Below are 12,416 nucleotides of genomic sequence, written 5' to 3'. Positions count from 1 at the left end.
ACACCCCCTAAAAAATGCTTAAGACTATCCTTACCCAAGAAATATCTTCACTGAGGTTTAAATAAAAGCAAAAGGAGATGTTTTTGTAAATTGAAGCATGACACATAGGTATTTTTAAAAATATTCTGTAACAAATAAGAGTGCAAATAAAAAATTAGGACATTTTCTTATTGACATAACTTGTGCTGTCATAATTTCAAAATGCCTCATTGAACTGAGGAGCCTGTTGCTACAGATAATATGCAGATGAAGTAGGAAGCAGACATATCTCATGTCTGCTTAAGCAAAGCAGACTGTACCAAAATATACAGAAATAGCTGCATGGAAGCATTAAGTACCTTACCAGCACGTCAGTGAAAGAGTAAGCTTAAATTGGTGGGTTACATGATGAGAATATTGAAGTTTCTGAAGACCTCAGACCTAGCTAGATATATGATTTTTCTGTCCATTCAATAATTTTCTCTACTTTTATCTGTTCTGCTCATACAGCACACATCCACATGGCAAACAATGGCTCCATTCTGGTCAACAGAAAAATGAAATATTTGCTGTATAGGTAAAATAAATGTTTCTCCAAAAAAAAGGATGTGGCTTTTATGGTTGCATCTGTTCATTCAGAGTCACCATTAAGGTCATAAAATTGACAACTCACTTTTGTCAAGATTTGCAAATGAAAGATTAACAATGTGAGTGCCCAGACTCTTTTACAGAGTGCAGAGTTTCCTCAGTATTATTGACACAACTAATAAAAAATATTAGTAAAAGACTAATGATTGGAAGGTACTAAACACCTGCTTCTGTAAAACAAGCTTATTCAAGACAAGGAAAGATCTGACACCTTCCAAATAATTTCTTAAATCTCATCGAAACTACATCTCTAACACAAATCACAAAACAGAAGTTAAAAATTCTGATTGTATAAGAGCAAGAGATGCTTAACAAAGTCACATGAAAGCTACTTTTCACAAACTAAATTTAACTAAGTGCAGAAAATCTGGAGTGGTTCCTCTCCAGCGACACAGTGGGTATTAATTTATTAATCACTCTTCTTTTGCTAACATAATCCCTAGGACTTTATACCCCCCATATTCTTAAACAGGCAAGGGAGACTAACTGCACATTGTACATGGCAGCTAACAAAATAAGTCATTAAATGCCTAGGAAAAAATAGACTTGAATAGAAGGTATGCAACAGAGAAAGACAGTTGACAAAATATGGATTTTGCAAACATCCATTAATCAAATAAATTCAAATATTTGTTTAGAAAATTGTCTTTCACAGATCAAAATGAGTGAACTAGTATTGTCAAACAACACAAATTGAGCATTTGGCTTGACTTCAAAACAATTACTGAGAAACAGTCAGTGTAGTCTTTATTCAGATTCAGGGCATCTTCCTTTTTCAGGAGTCCCATTCCTGTTTCTAGGGCCATCCAGAGAGGCAGATGCAGCACAAAGGAAATGGGTACAGTTCAGTTTGCTCCTTGCTATCTTAGCTGGTATTTGGTGTGCCATTACCTTATGCTAGGAAAAACAAATCAAAACAGGACATGTTGCCAGCAGATGAATTCATAGTTAAAGGAACAGCTAACAGTTGTAAGATGTTTAATAGCTCTGCTTCCTCATTTTGCAGATGTATCCATACTTTCTGTCATATTATATTCTCTTTTTTTGTAATTTTTTTTTTTCACTGTAATGTGGTAGAGACATCCCAATGGTCAGGATTCTCTGTGCCAGCAAATTCTAAAAGATATTCTTAAAACAAATACACGATGAATGACAAGTGGCAGTAGAAATCCATATGCTACCCAGAGGATAATGCAGCAGTGTTTCCTGAACAGCCTCCATGCTCCTTTATGATAGAGATTAGATGGAACTAGAATTTAATCTGCCTGGCAGCAATCACAAATGAGGGATTCAGCAAAAATTCGGCTGTTCAAAATAGAGGATTATGCTCACACATGTGTGCATACTCTGGGAAAAAAGAACTTACAGTATGTAATAGATATGCTTTAAAAATTAATCATTCATTAAAATGTATTAGTCTTTCCTCCCCATAATTTCTTCTTTTCAATTGGTATTCCTTCTGTATAAAAGTATTAGAAAACTTGTAAAAAATCAAAAATAAATAACCTCTATTTTTTATATTTTGTGTTTCTGAGACTATCTTTACCTCAAAATGCCTCCACTGAAAGTTCCACAAAATATTTACATAATCCATATAAATAAAACTTGATTTTAAGACCTGAAATGTATGTAAGGAATTTTATATGTTTCTGCTTTTTTGCTTCACTATGCTCAAAAAGTTAAGTATTTTTAAGTGTAAGCTTAAAAAAAATAGGCTGTTAATACAAATTTAGATTGATAAAACAAAATGCAATGTCCAAAACTTACAAAAAATTATTTTTTGAAAACAAATTCATACTATTTCTTCAAAACCTGGGTCTTGTTTTACAATACATAAAATATAAAGCTGATAGAACCATTGAAGGTTGCTTTCAAAAAAGGGGGTTTTTAATTTAGGTATTTATTTCACTCTCTGTTTTTCATTCTTTATTATTTAAATTAACTATTTATTTATTGTTACCTCTATCAGTTGAGCAAATAAAATTTAAATCACATACTCATATTTTTTTTGCTCTCACTGGCAGCAGGAAAAAGCAGGACTATGTTTTGTAGGGTGTCATTTTTTCTTATGCTTCACTGAATCAAAGTGCTGCTCTAAGAATGGAACAGAACAGAACAGAACAGAATGGAACAGAAAGGAACAGAACGGAACAGAACGGAACAGAACAGAACGGAACGGAACGGAACAGAACAGAACGGAACAGAACGGAACAGAACAGAACAGAACAGAAGGGAACAGAACGGAATGGAACAGAACAGAACAGAACAGAACGGAATGGAACAGAACAGAACAGAACAGAACGGAACAGAACAGAACGGAACGGAACGGGACGGAACAGGACAGAACGGAACAGAACGGAACAGAACAGAACAGAACAGAAGGGAACAGAACGGAATGGAACAGAACAGAACAGAACAGAACGGAATGGAACAGAACGGAACAGAACAGAACAGAACAGAACAGAACGGAATGGAACAGAACAGAACAGAACAGAACGGAACAGAACAGAACGGAACGGAACGGGACGGAACAGGACGGAACGGAACAGAACAGAACAGAACAGAACAGAACAGAACAGAATAGAATAGAATAGAATAGAATAGAATAGAATAGAATAGAATAGAATAGAATAGAATAGAATAGAATAGAATAGAATAGAATAGAATAGAATAGAATAGAATAGAATAGAATAGAATAGTCTTCCTTCAGTTGGAAGGGACTTAAAACAATCATCTAACCCATCTAATTAACCACTTCAGGGCTGACCAAGTCAGACCATGATAAGGGCCTAGGGGACCAACTGCCTTTCCAGGGAGCCTGTTCCAGTGTTTGACCAACTCTCCAGAGCTCCAGTCTGAACCTCCCCTGGTGCAGCTTTGAACCATTCACTGGCTACCAGAGAGAAGGGATCAGCACTGCCCTCTCCTCATTCCCTGTCCTCAGGGCTATCCTCCAGACACTCCTCTCCTCATTTATACTTGTGCCAAGAATTACTCTGTATTAGATATAGAATCCAGCACTTGGACTAGTTAAATTTCATCCCATTAATTATTCCCAGTGATTTAATCTGTGTAGATCCCTCTGTAGTGTTTCATGGCATTTAAAAGAACCAAAAGCACCTCTCAGTTTGGTGTCATCAGCAAACTTGCTAACAGTGCATTCAACTTCTGCATCCAGATTAGTGATAACTATATTGACCAGCATGGGCCCTAGAACTGAACCCTGAGGAACACCCCTGATGACCAGTCACCACGTATTTGCAGCCCCATTCACCAGAACCTTTTCAGCCCTACTGTTTAGCCAGCACACCATAAACCCACTCATCCCACAGTTGGACAACTTATCCAGAAGGGACAGTTGTGTAAGAAGCCGTATCAAAAGCCTTACTAAAATCCAGAAAAACTGCATTCACCACCTTCCCTTCATCCATTAGGCAGGTGACCTTATTATAAAAGGATATCAGATAATTTAAACAGGAGTTACCTTTTGTGAACCCATGTTGTCTCTGCCTGACAACTGCATCATTCTTTAAATGCCTTTCCATACTACCCAGTATAATCTCCATAATTTTCACAGTGACTGCTTTCCCAGGTCTTCCCCCAAATCCTTCTTTGTAAATTGGCTAGCTTCCTGTCAGCAGGGACATCCCCAGACTCCCAAGATATCTGGCAGATGATCAAGATGGGTGTTACTGTAACATCTGCTAACTCCTTCATTGCTCTACGATGTATCTCTTAAGGATATGTGAACATTCAGCTGATAGAATCAATCATAGAAGTATGGAATGGTTTGAGCTGGAAAGGATCTTAAGGGTCATTTAATTGCATTTAATGCCATGGGCAGGGACATCTTTCCCTAGGACAAGTTGCTCAAAACTCCATCCAGCCTAGCCCAGAATAATTCAGGAATGGGGCATCCACAACTTCTCTGGGAAACATATTCCAGTGTCTCACCACTTTCACAGTAACAAATATCTTCCTAATTTCTAATATAAACTTAGTCTTTTTCAGTTTAAGGCCATTACCTCTTGTCCTATCACTAAATGTGGATGTTAAATGTCCCTTTCCAATTTTATTATAAGTCCCCTTTAGGTACTGGAAGTTGCTGTAAGGTCTCCCTGGAGCCTTCTCTTCTCTAGGCTGAACAACCTCTACTTTCTCAGCCTGTCTTCATAGGAGAGGTGCTCTAGTCCTGTGATCATCATTCTATGAACTACTGGAATTTGACAGCAATAGATAATATTTTTATCTAATTCACAAAGACAACGAAACATGAATTATATCTAACAAAAAAAAAATCCCCTTGTGTAGATGAAATTGTAGAAAAACAAAAAATACTTGACTTTCTGAAAACTATATCTAGATTTTTTTAAACCTATTTCTTCACTATTGCCTTCATGTACAACCCTAAGAGCTCTGTAAATTTCAATGAGCATTGATTAATGTGTATGATGTATTACTTTGACTTGTACCAGCTCCTGTCAAGCATGCAACTGGAGCGTCTCTATATTCCATTTGGTTAAAAAAAAAAAAAAAAAAAAAAAGCATTGGAATTTTTAGTTAACATAAAGAACCAACACTAGCCAATTAAAGGGACTGGTTAAAACCATATACATAAAACCATAAGACCTGTTAGTCTAAGCTCAGTTTCTGTAAAAAATATTCAGGACAGAAAAAATTGGAGGAGACGTCTGCCTTGAGCTCTTAAAGTCTGGAAGAGTTCAATAATTTTTAGATTACCTATCCCACAGGTTAAATGAAGTTTCATAAGAACTCCATCTATAGATTACAGTTTATCAAAAGATGGAACTGGAACTACACCTGCAGAGAGTGGAAGAGCTTTTTCTTCTTCATTTACTGCAGGAATTGGAGCACCAGCAGTAGAGGTGGATGCTGAGCCCACGGTAGGTGTTTTCATGTGGCTTCTTCTCCCTCTGACCACTACTTGTGTAAAAGTACAGAAGCAAGCCAATGACAAGATCCAGCATAAGAAAGTAGAAATGGCCAAAGCAGGTAATTTTTCTTTGGCTACAAATATGGTTAGATGTTTGGTTCTAACTTGTCCTTCCATTATAGTGGTTTAATCTCAGCTTTTCTTGACAACGATATCGGTCACCCTTTTCTCCATTTCTGCACCTTTCTAGTCCCCAGACAGAGCTGCAGGAGCAATTTGGAGGTGGGGAAGGAAGTGTGCAGCCACGAGACTACACTGACCCCTCCCTCCTTGCTTCCAGCAAGAAATTATGGAACCAGTGCAACGTTTGCTGACATCACATTGTTGACACTACTGTTTTATGTTCTGCCTTGTCATTCACCCAGTTGATTTAGATTATAAATTCTGCAGAGGTGGGACCATCTGGTATTCTCTCTTTGTAAAGAGCTTAGCACAATGAGATCTTGTTCTGGACTGGCACACGCAATCCTAACAAAAACCCCCAATAATAAATAGTTTTATCTCACCAGTTGATTATTTTTTTAATTCTCACTGGACACTTTGCTGTAATAGGGATATTCAAAACAAAAGGGAAAATGAAAAGACAAGATGAGGAACAAATTCAGATTATCCTCTACCTAGTCACCTTTCATCCTATGAAGTCTCTTATTTTCTATTCACACAATAAATAACAGCTTTAATATACTGGTTGGATGCAATCAGATATGAGTTTATTTCCCCCATGTAATACATTCAGAGGGGAAGATCCTACTAAAACATATAGAATCCACACTGAAAAATACAGTCATGAGTAATTAATTACAGCATAAGGTTAGACAATAATATAATTTTGCTAATTACAGCTTGGGGCCGATTTTTCAGTACAGCGAACAACATGTGTTTATTCCCCATAATAACAATAATGGGATACATCATTAACCCTATTTTATTCTTTCTTAATTTTTATAATACCAATAACAAAGATCATTAACCTCTGTTCTGTTTAACATCTAATCAGCCATTTTAGTTAAATAAATATAATATGAAACATCAAACATCGCTTTGTTTAGCTAGATTTCCTCTCAGGAGGCAAAATTCTCCTAATGTTATATTAATACCGGTTGACTCAACAAGTGTTAAAACTCCAGGGGCAACATGGTAAAAGATCCATTGCAACACTCAGTGTTTAAATGAAATCTGTTTAATCATAATTTCTTGATAAACATTTTCTTAAAAAAAGGACAACTTTTCTGTTAAATCATATATTGAATATATTTAATAAATTTGCCTTTTGATCATTCTGTTATGTTTTGGAATTCAAATATCACTTAAAATCAGGTATTTATAGAGGTAAGGTTTTTGTTCAGTCCTATAAATCATCCTCTCATTACAATCATCTTTTCATTACAAAATCATCATTTTGTTACAAAGGTAAGAGTAAAATCTATCTCTGATAGTGAGAGTAAATTAAGAAATTTAAAGAATTAAATTAAGAAGAGGAAAAATACTATATTTCCACTTTGGAAAGTCCGTTTTACATAAATGTCCCAAGGTGCAACACAATAATAAAAGTAAACCCATATAACCAATATTTTGAATCACTATTTCTCGTGACTTATAAAAGATAAAAGAGGAAAATGGTGATAAATTAGTAAGCAAGAGGTATGATTTTGAATTTCAAGCTTGCTTATTGAAATGTATTTGTTTACAAGGTATAAGGGTAATATTGACTAAGACCTTAGTTTTTTAGGTGAGTAACCACAACAAGGAAGTAGGGAGATGTAAGCTAAAACAGGATTAAATTATGTAATTTTGGAAATTCCAAAAATTTTGTACTAAAAAAGATTAGAGTAATTCTGAATGTTGCTGTTGAAACTGGTGGACCCCAAGTCTTTTCTTGTATTTATATATGTATGAGTGCTGCTAGCCAAGATCATCTTTTAGAGTGATGTCACGTACAGATCGATAATCAGTTGATTTGAAGAGAGCATCTGTGAAGCCTACACATTTAATATAAGGGTTATGGGATATTACTTATTTAGAAGTGATCCAACAGGAACACATAACCATTTGTCATTTTAAGGCCATAGAGAGTTCCCAAATGCTCAGATCTATGGGAACATGTTGACATTAAAATCCTATGTGATTTTTGATGAATATCTGTTGGGTCTGGATGCGGTACCTCTCTGCCTTAAATTAGATATATTGATTTTTTCCGCACTTCTGCAGAACTTCTGTAGTATTTATTCTGTATTAGGCACAAACAGTCCTCCACAAATTAAGCATTCAGAAAATCAAAAATTGTTATAAGAGGTCACAATTAGAGAAGAATAGAAAAGGGCATCATGAATTACAAACCTCTATTTTGAGCTTCTTTCTGCTATATTTAAGAATGCTAAAGGCAGCACCTAAGTTTGAGTTATGAATCTCAAAATAAAGATTTGCCTGTTTGTCTACATTTCTTGAATTTAATGAGATTTGAAACTAATTTCAGTCTAACATTTACATACTCTCACTGCAAGTCATGTATATTCTGAACAGTTTTAAGTAAGGCTTTAGATTAGGAGGAACAACATTTGCAATTACATCAACATAAGAAGAGACTGCTTTAATTCTGTCACAAATGTTTATTACAAATCTTACGAGAAAGGAAATAGAAGAAATATGTTCTAACTCAAAGATACTATTTAGTTCAAGATGCCATTTAAATATTCCATCCAGCTGCCACTGAGTTAGAATTCTTTTCAAGGTGGTACTGCTTTACCCTTACATTAGGTTAAAAATATCCTATCCCTTTACTGCAATTCCTTGGTCCAAAATGTTTGTCCAAGCAAGCATGAAATCTGCATTCTTACTTTCACCAAACAATTGAAAATGCATATAGCATAACTCAAAATTGCCATGAAAAATACAGTTAGGTGATGCATTTAGGAAGAAGGAGGAATTAGAACTTTCAGTCTATTTCTAAAACTAGAGACACATGATCAATGCATATTTTTCCTGTGCCTGAGATTCCTTTAACTGTAGATTGTTGGTTTTGCAAGGAAAAGGGACATACCAGTTTTTCTACAGCTCTACCATTTGATTCCTAATTATTCTAAACACTGCTATAGGGATGAATAATTGATCTTCTCCTATGTTATCTACAACATAATTTTATCCACAATTTATGTAAGCAGACAACCGACTTAGAAGTCATCAAATGTCTTGAAGAACATTGTACAAAATGACTGTAGCAAGCCAAACACAAGCTGATTTCTGAGGTTCTGGGGGTTCTTGGTTTTCTTAATTTTAATGGAATTTCATACAAATCCTAGGAGATAACTTCATGCAGAGCCATGACTCTATGCTAATAATTTTCCATTCTCCCACTTCTCCACACAGCTACTACACTGGAAAAAAACATCAAGCTACAATAAAGCTAAAGGACAATTGTGTACCTGTCTTCTCCTCCTCCTTTTTCTTTCTTTAAAGAATAGGAGTGGCAATCTCCACCTTCAGCTGGACAGTTTTTCTTGCTGGTTTGAACTTTGTGAACAGCTTGTGAGAAAAACACTAAACAGCATTTTATTACAGGTTAAACAACAGGTAAAGAAAATTATTGCAATTTCTGCTCTTCTTAGGAGGAATGCAGGAACAAGAGTTTCTGCTTAATAAAATGAAAATATAGACATCAAATGTTTTGTTATAAGAAACCAAATATTAACCAAGGATTATGGGTTTATTTGGTTTGGAATTCTTTTCTGGTTTTTTTGTTCCTTGATGACTCAGCACTCTTCTGTAATACCATACTCCTTCACCTTTGCATTATAAGAGAAGATTATGATTAGCTGTCTGATAAAAGAGTGGTTTTGAATGCTTTATTTCAAAAGAAAGAAGAAAGGATTAAGAGCTGGCTGTGATTTAACACAACCCCAAGCTCTATCAACCAATGTTACTCACTATTAATGTGAAAACCAGAAGTCAACAAAGCCTTTACAATTGGTTTAATTTAATTAATCTCTGTCTCTTGTAAAAATACCTGTTGCAAGAAGTCTTCTGAAAAGTGAAACTTAGGAATAAAAGGTAATTCTGAGTGTTCTTTAGACTTTATTTTTATCAAAAACTGAGAATTACATGTAGACATTACATATGCATAAAACAGAAGATTGTTTCAATTAAATAACCCCCAGAAAATTAAAAGCATTATGTAAACCGCATTTTATAAATAAAAATGCAAACCATCAAATTTTATAACAAAATAATTTTTATAACATTTTGATCGATTGTCATTGCTGAAAATCACACTTAAAAATTAAATTGTACATTAAATTATTCAATATACCCAAAAAAAAGGGGTAATTAAGTATGAAGACAATCTAAATGGTTCTCTGAATGAACCAGTACTCATTCCTTTAGTTAACAAATGCGGATACATATCTCTGCACTTGCAAGCAGTTAATATTTTTGCTTTTATCCTGGGAAGTATCACTATTTGGATCAGCTCTCTCCAGGAAAAAAAGACAGAAAAGTGGGTATGTCTACACATCAAGTGCAATTTGGTTTGTTTACACATAGCCATCTGTCCTGTAGCGGAGACATGCACACAGCATTTAGACTATTTTTTAACAAGAATTATAGGATGACATAAATGGCCAGTTTCTCAAGGGCCAGTCTCAACATCAAGGTCAAACCCAAAGCTTACATGATTCTCTCTGTAGAAGATAGTGCAAAAACTTGCAAGTACATACATTTCTTCTCAGTCCTGTTTGCCCAATTGTTTCAAAAAGGTGTGTAGCAACCACAAAATGTATTTCGTATTATCTGAGAAGTCCAGTTAGGCATGAAGTGTGCTACTCTATTTACAGTGCTCCACTCAGCTATGCTCTTTGTAATGAATGCTTATTTCTGCCTCTGCATTTCCATTCATTAACCTGGATGTGCCCTTTACACATACAACAAAGCTGACAAGCAGGTGCAATTGGATTTCCCACATAGCATCAAAACTGTACTCCTGGTTTTCAAAGTAAGGGCAGATGAAAGGCAAGCAGCACCTCTGCATGCTTTTTCTATTGTAGACTAAAATCCAAAATACTGAGAAGAAAACTGTGTACATCAATTTCCACTTTTTTTCCCTCAAATGCAAAACTACCAACATCAATTATGGAAGATTCATAGAAGGACTATTGTGCAGCGTCAGTATCTTGTGTTTATTTTAATGGGTGTATGTTTCATATTTAACAGAAAATTCACAAAAATGCAGTATTCATACTGATAAAGACAGTGTTTGTAAAAAAATAAGCTAGTGTTAGCAAAAATCGGCTTCTTTGTTAAATGATTGCATACCTGCTGAGGAGAGAACTGAAAGTGGACACAAATGGGGGAGTAATAGAAGATGCACTAAACACCACTACCAGAAACCGCTGAAATAACTTTGCAGCAATGGCAGGAGTAGAGTTTTAGGGTTTATTGCAAGCACTATTACTATTATAATTCAATAGAAGAATATAAACTAAAGAAACCGTACATTCTAACCCTGTGAAAATACAATAAACCTAGCTGCCTATTTACACAGAAGAAATGAAATACTTTCTTGAACCCTTTTTGTTCAGTTTGTGTAAGAGTATAGGTATGTAATCAGGTGGTTTTAATCTGATACATTGTTCTATTTGTTTACTGTCTTTTTAAATCCTTAGCTTAGTTACTTGTGCATTTGACCTGAACAAGCCACAACTGCTGAGGCTTAGTATCTTCTTTCTAGGTGATAAATCCTTTTCCATTTATTTCGATAAGGACAACTCTCATGCATACCTTAGGAAGGATCACTTTCCAGAGCTCAGTGTACAATTATTCGCTTTCCTCCAAAAATCTGTGTAGATTTATGAGTCTTTTGCATATGATTCAATCTCTTTCTGGTGTGTAGCTTTTTTAAACCTCCACATACAAAACTGTATGTTTTGACATTCATTCTTTTTATGGTAGTTAAAAGTTTCATGCATAATACTAATCCTTCAAGATGAGCCTGTCTCCCATCTCTGACCTTTAAGAAAGAAAACAGTCCATAATTTGCAGTGTCTTCTCATGTGAAGACCTCCTATTTTTAATTGTAATAATGCATATGGAGTAAAGCAGGAAGTTCATGTTCTATTTTGCCTATGGAAACTTGCTGTATTTGTTGCAGCCTTAATTTTGTCTATATATGAGTTAATATACACTAATTTTCTTTATATTTCCTATTTACTTCATCACATTTGTATTCCTATCTTGAAAAGGCTGCAGATGACTGTGATGCACTTTGTAGTACTAAAATTTTTACTGAAATTTATAAACTTGGAAAATTACAGTTAACTTGACCTATAAATTGGAAACTCAGTACATTCCTCTAGGCAAATTTACTAAGGTCTCTCCAGAAGTTATTTTACTTCGTGGGAGGGGTTGTTAAGCAGTGCAGGAAACCTACATAGTGATTATTACATTGGACTCTCCTAAAGAGAGATTAGCATATTTTATAATTTTTTTTTTAATTTATTGCTATTTTCAATTTTATTAATAACATTCTCTACTATGAAATAAAAGAAATTTCCTAGAAATTGTGTGTCTTTGCCTGAAGTTCCCCATCAGTAACCTGCATTAATTCTGTACTGCTGAACAATGTGGACAGAGATTGAGATCTACCTTATCATTGTATCCAGAAGTAAAGTGACCAGAAACAAAAATGTTTGTAAATTAATGAGACATTATAGATGTTAAAAATAAAGATGTGACAAATAAAAATATTTCTCTGTTCTTGACAGGAAAACAAACACAAGTAACTCACAGTCACACAGATAGTAAATAGTTTATGTAAAAGAATTCAAAATGCAAGTATGTAAATCCA

Source organism: Pseudopodoces humilis, chromosome 7 (assembly GCF_049639895.1).
Source record: "Pseudopodoces humilis isolate 2021_Gansu_Grassland_sample_001 chromosome 7, ASM4963989v1, whole genome shotgun sequence".
In the NCBI taxonomy this organism is placed as follows: Eukaryota; Metazoa; Chordata; class Aves; order Passeriformes; family Paridae; genus Pseudopodoces; species Pseudopodoces humilis.
The sequence above is the reverse complement of the archived record's forward strand: the minus strand, read 5'-3'. Positions refer to the sequence as shown.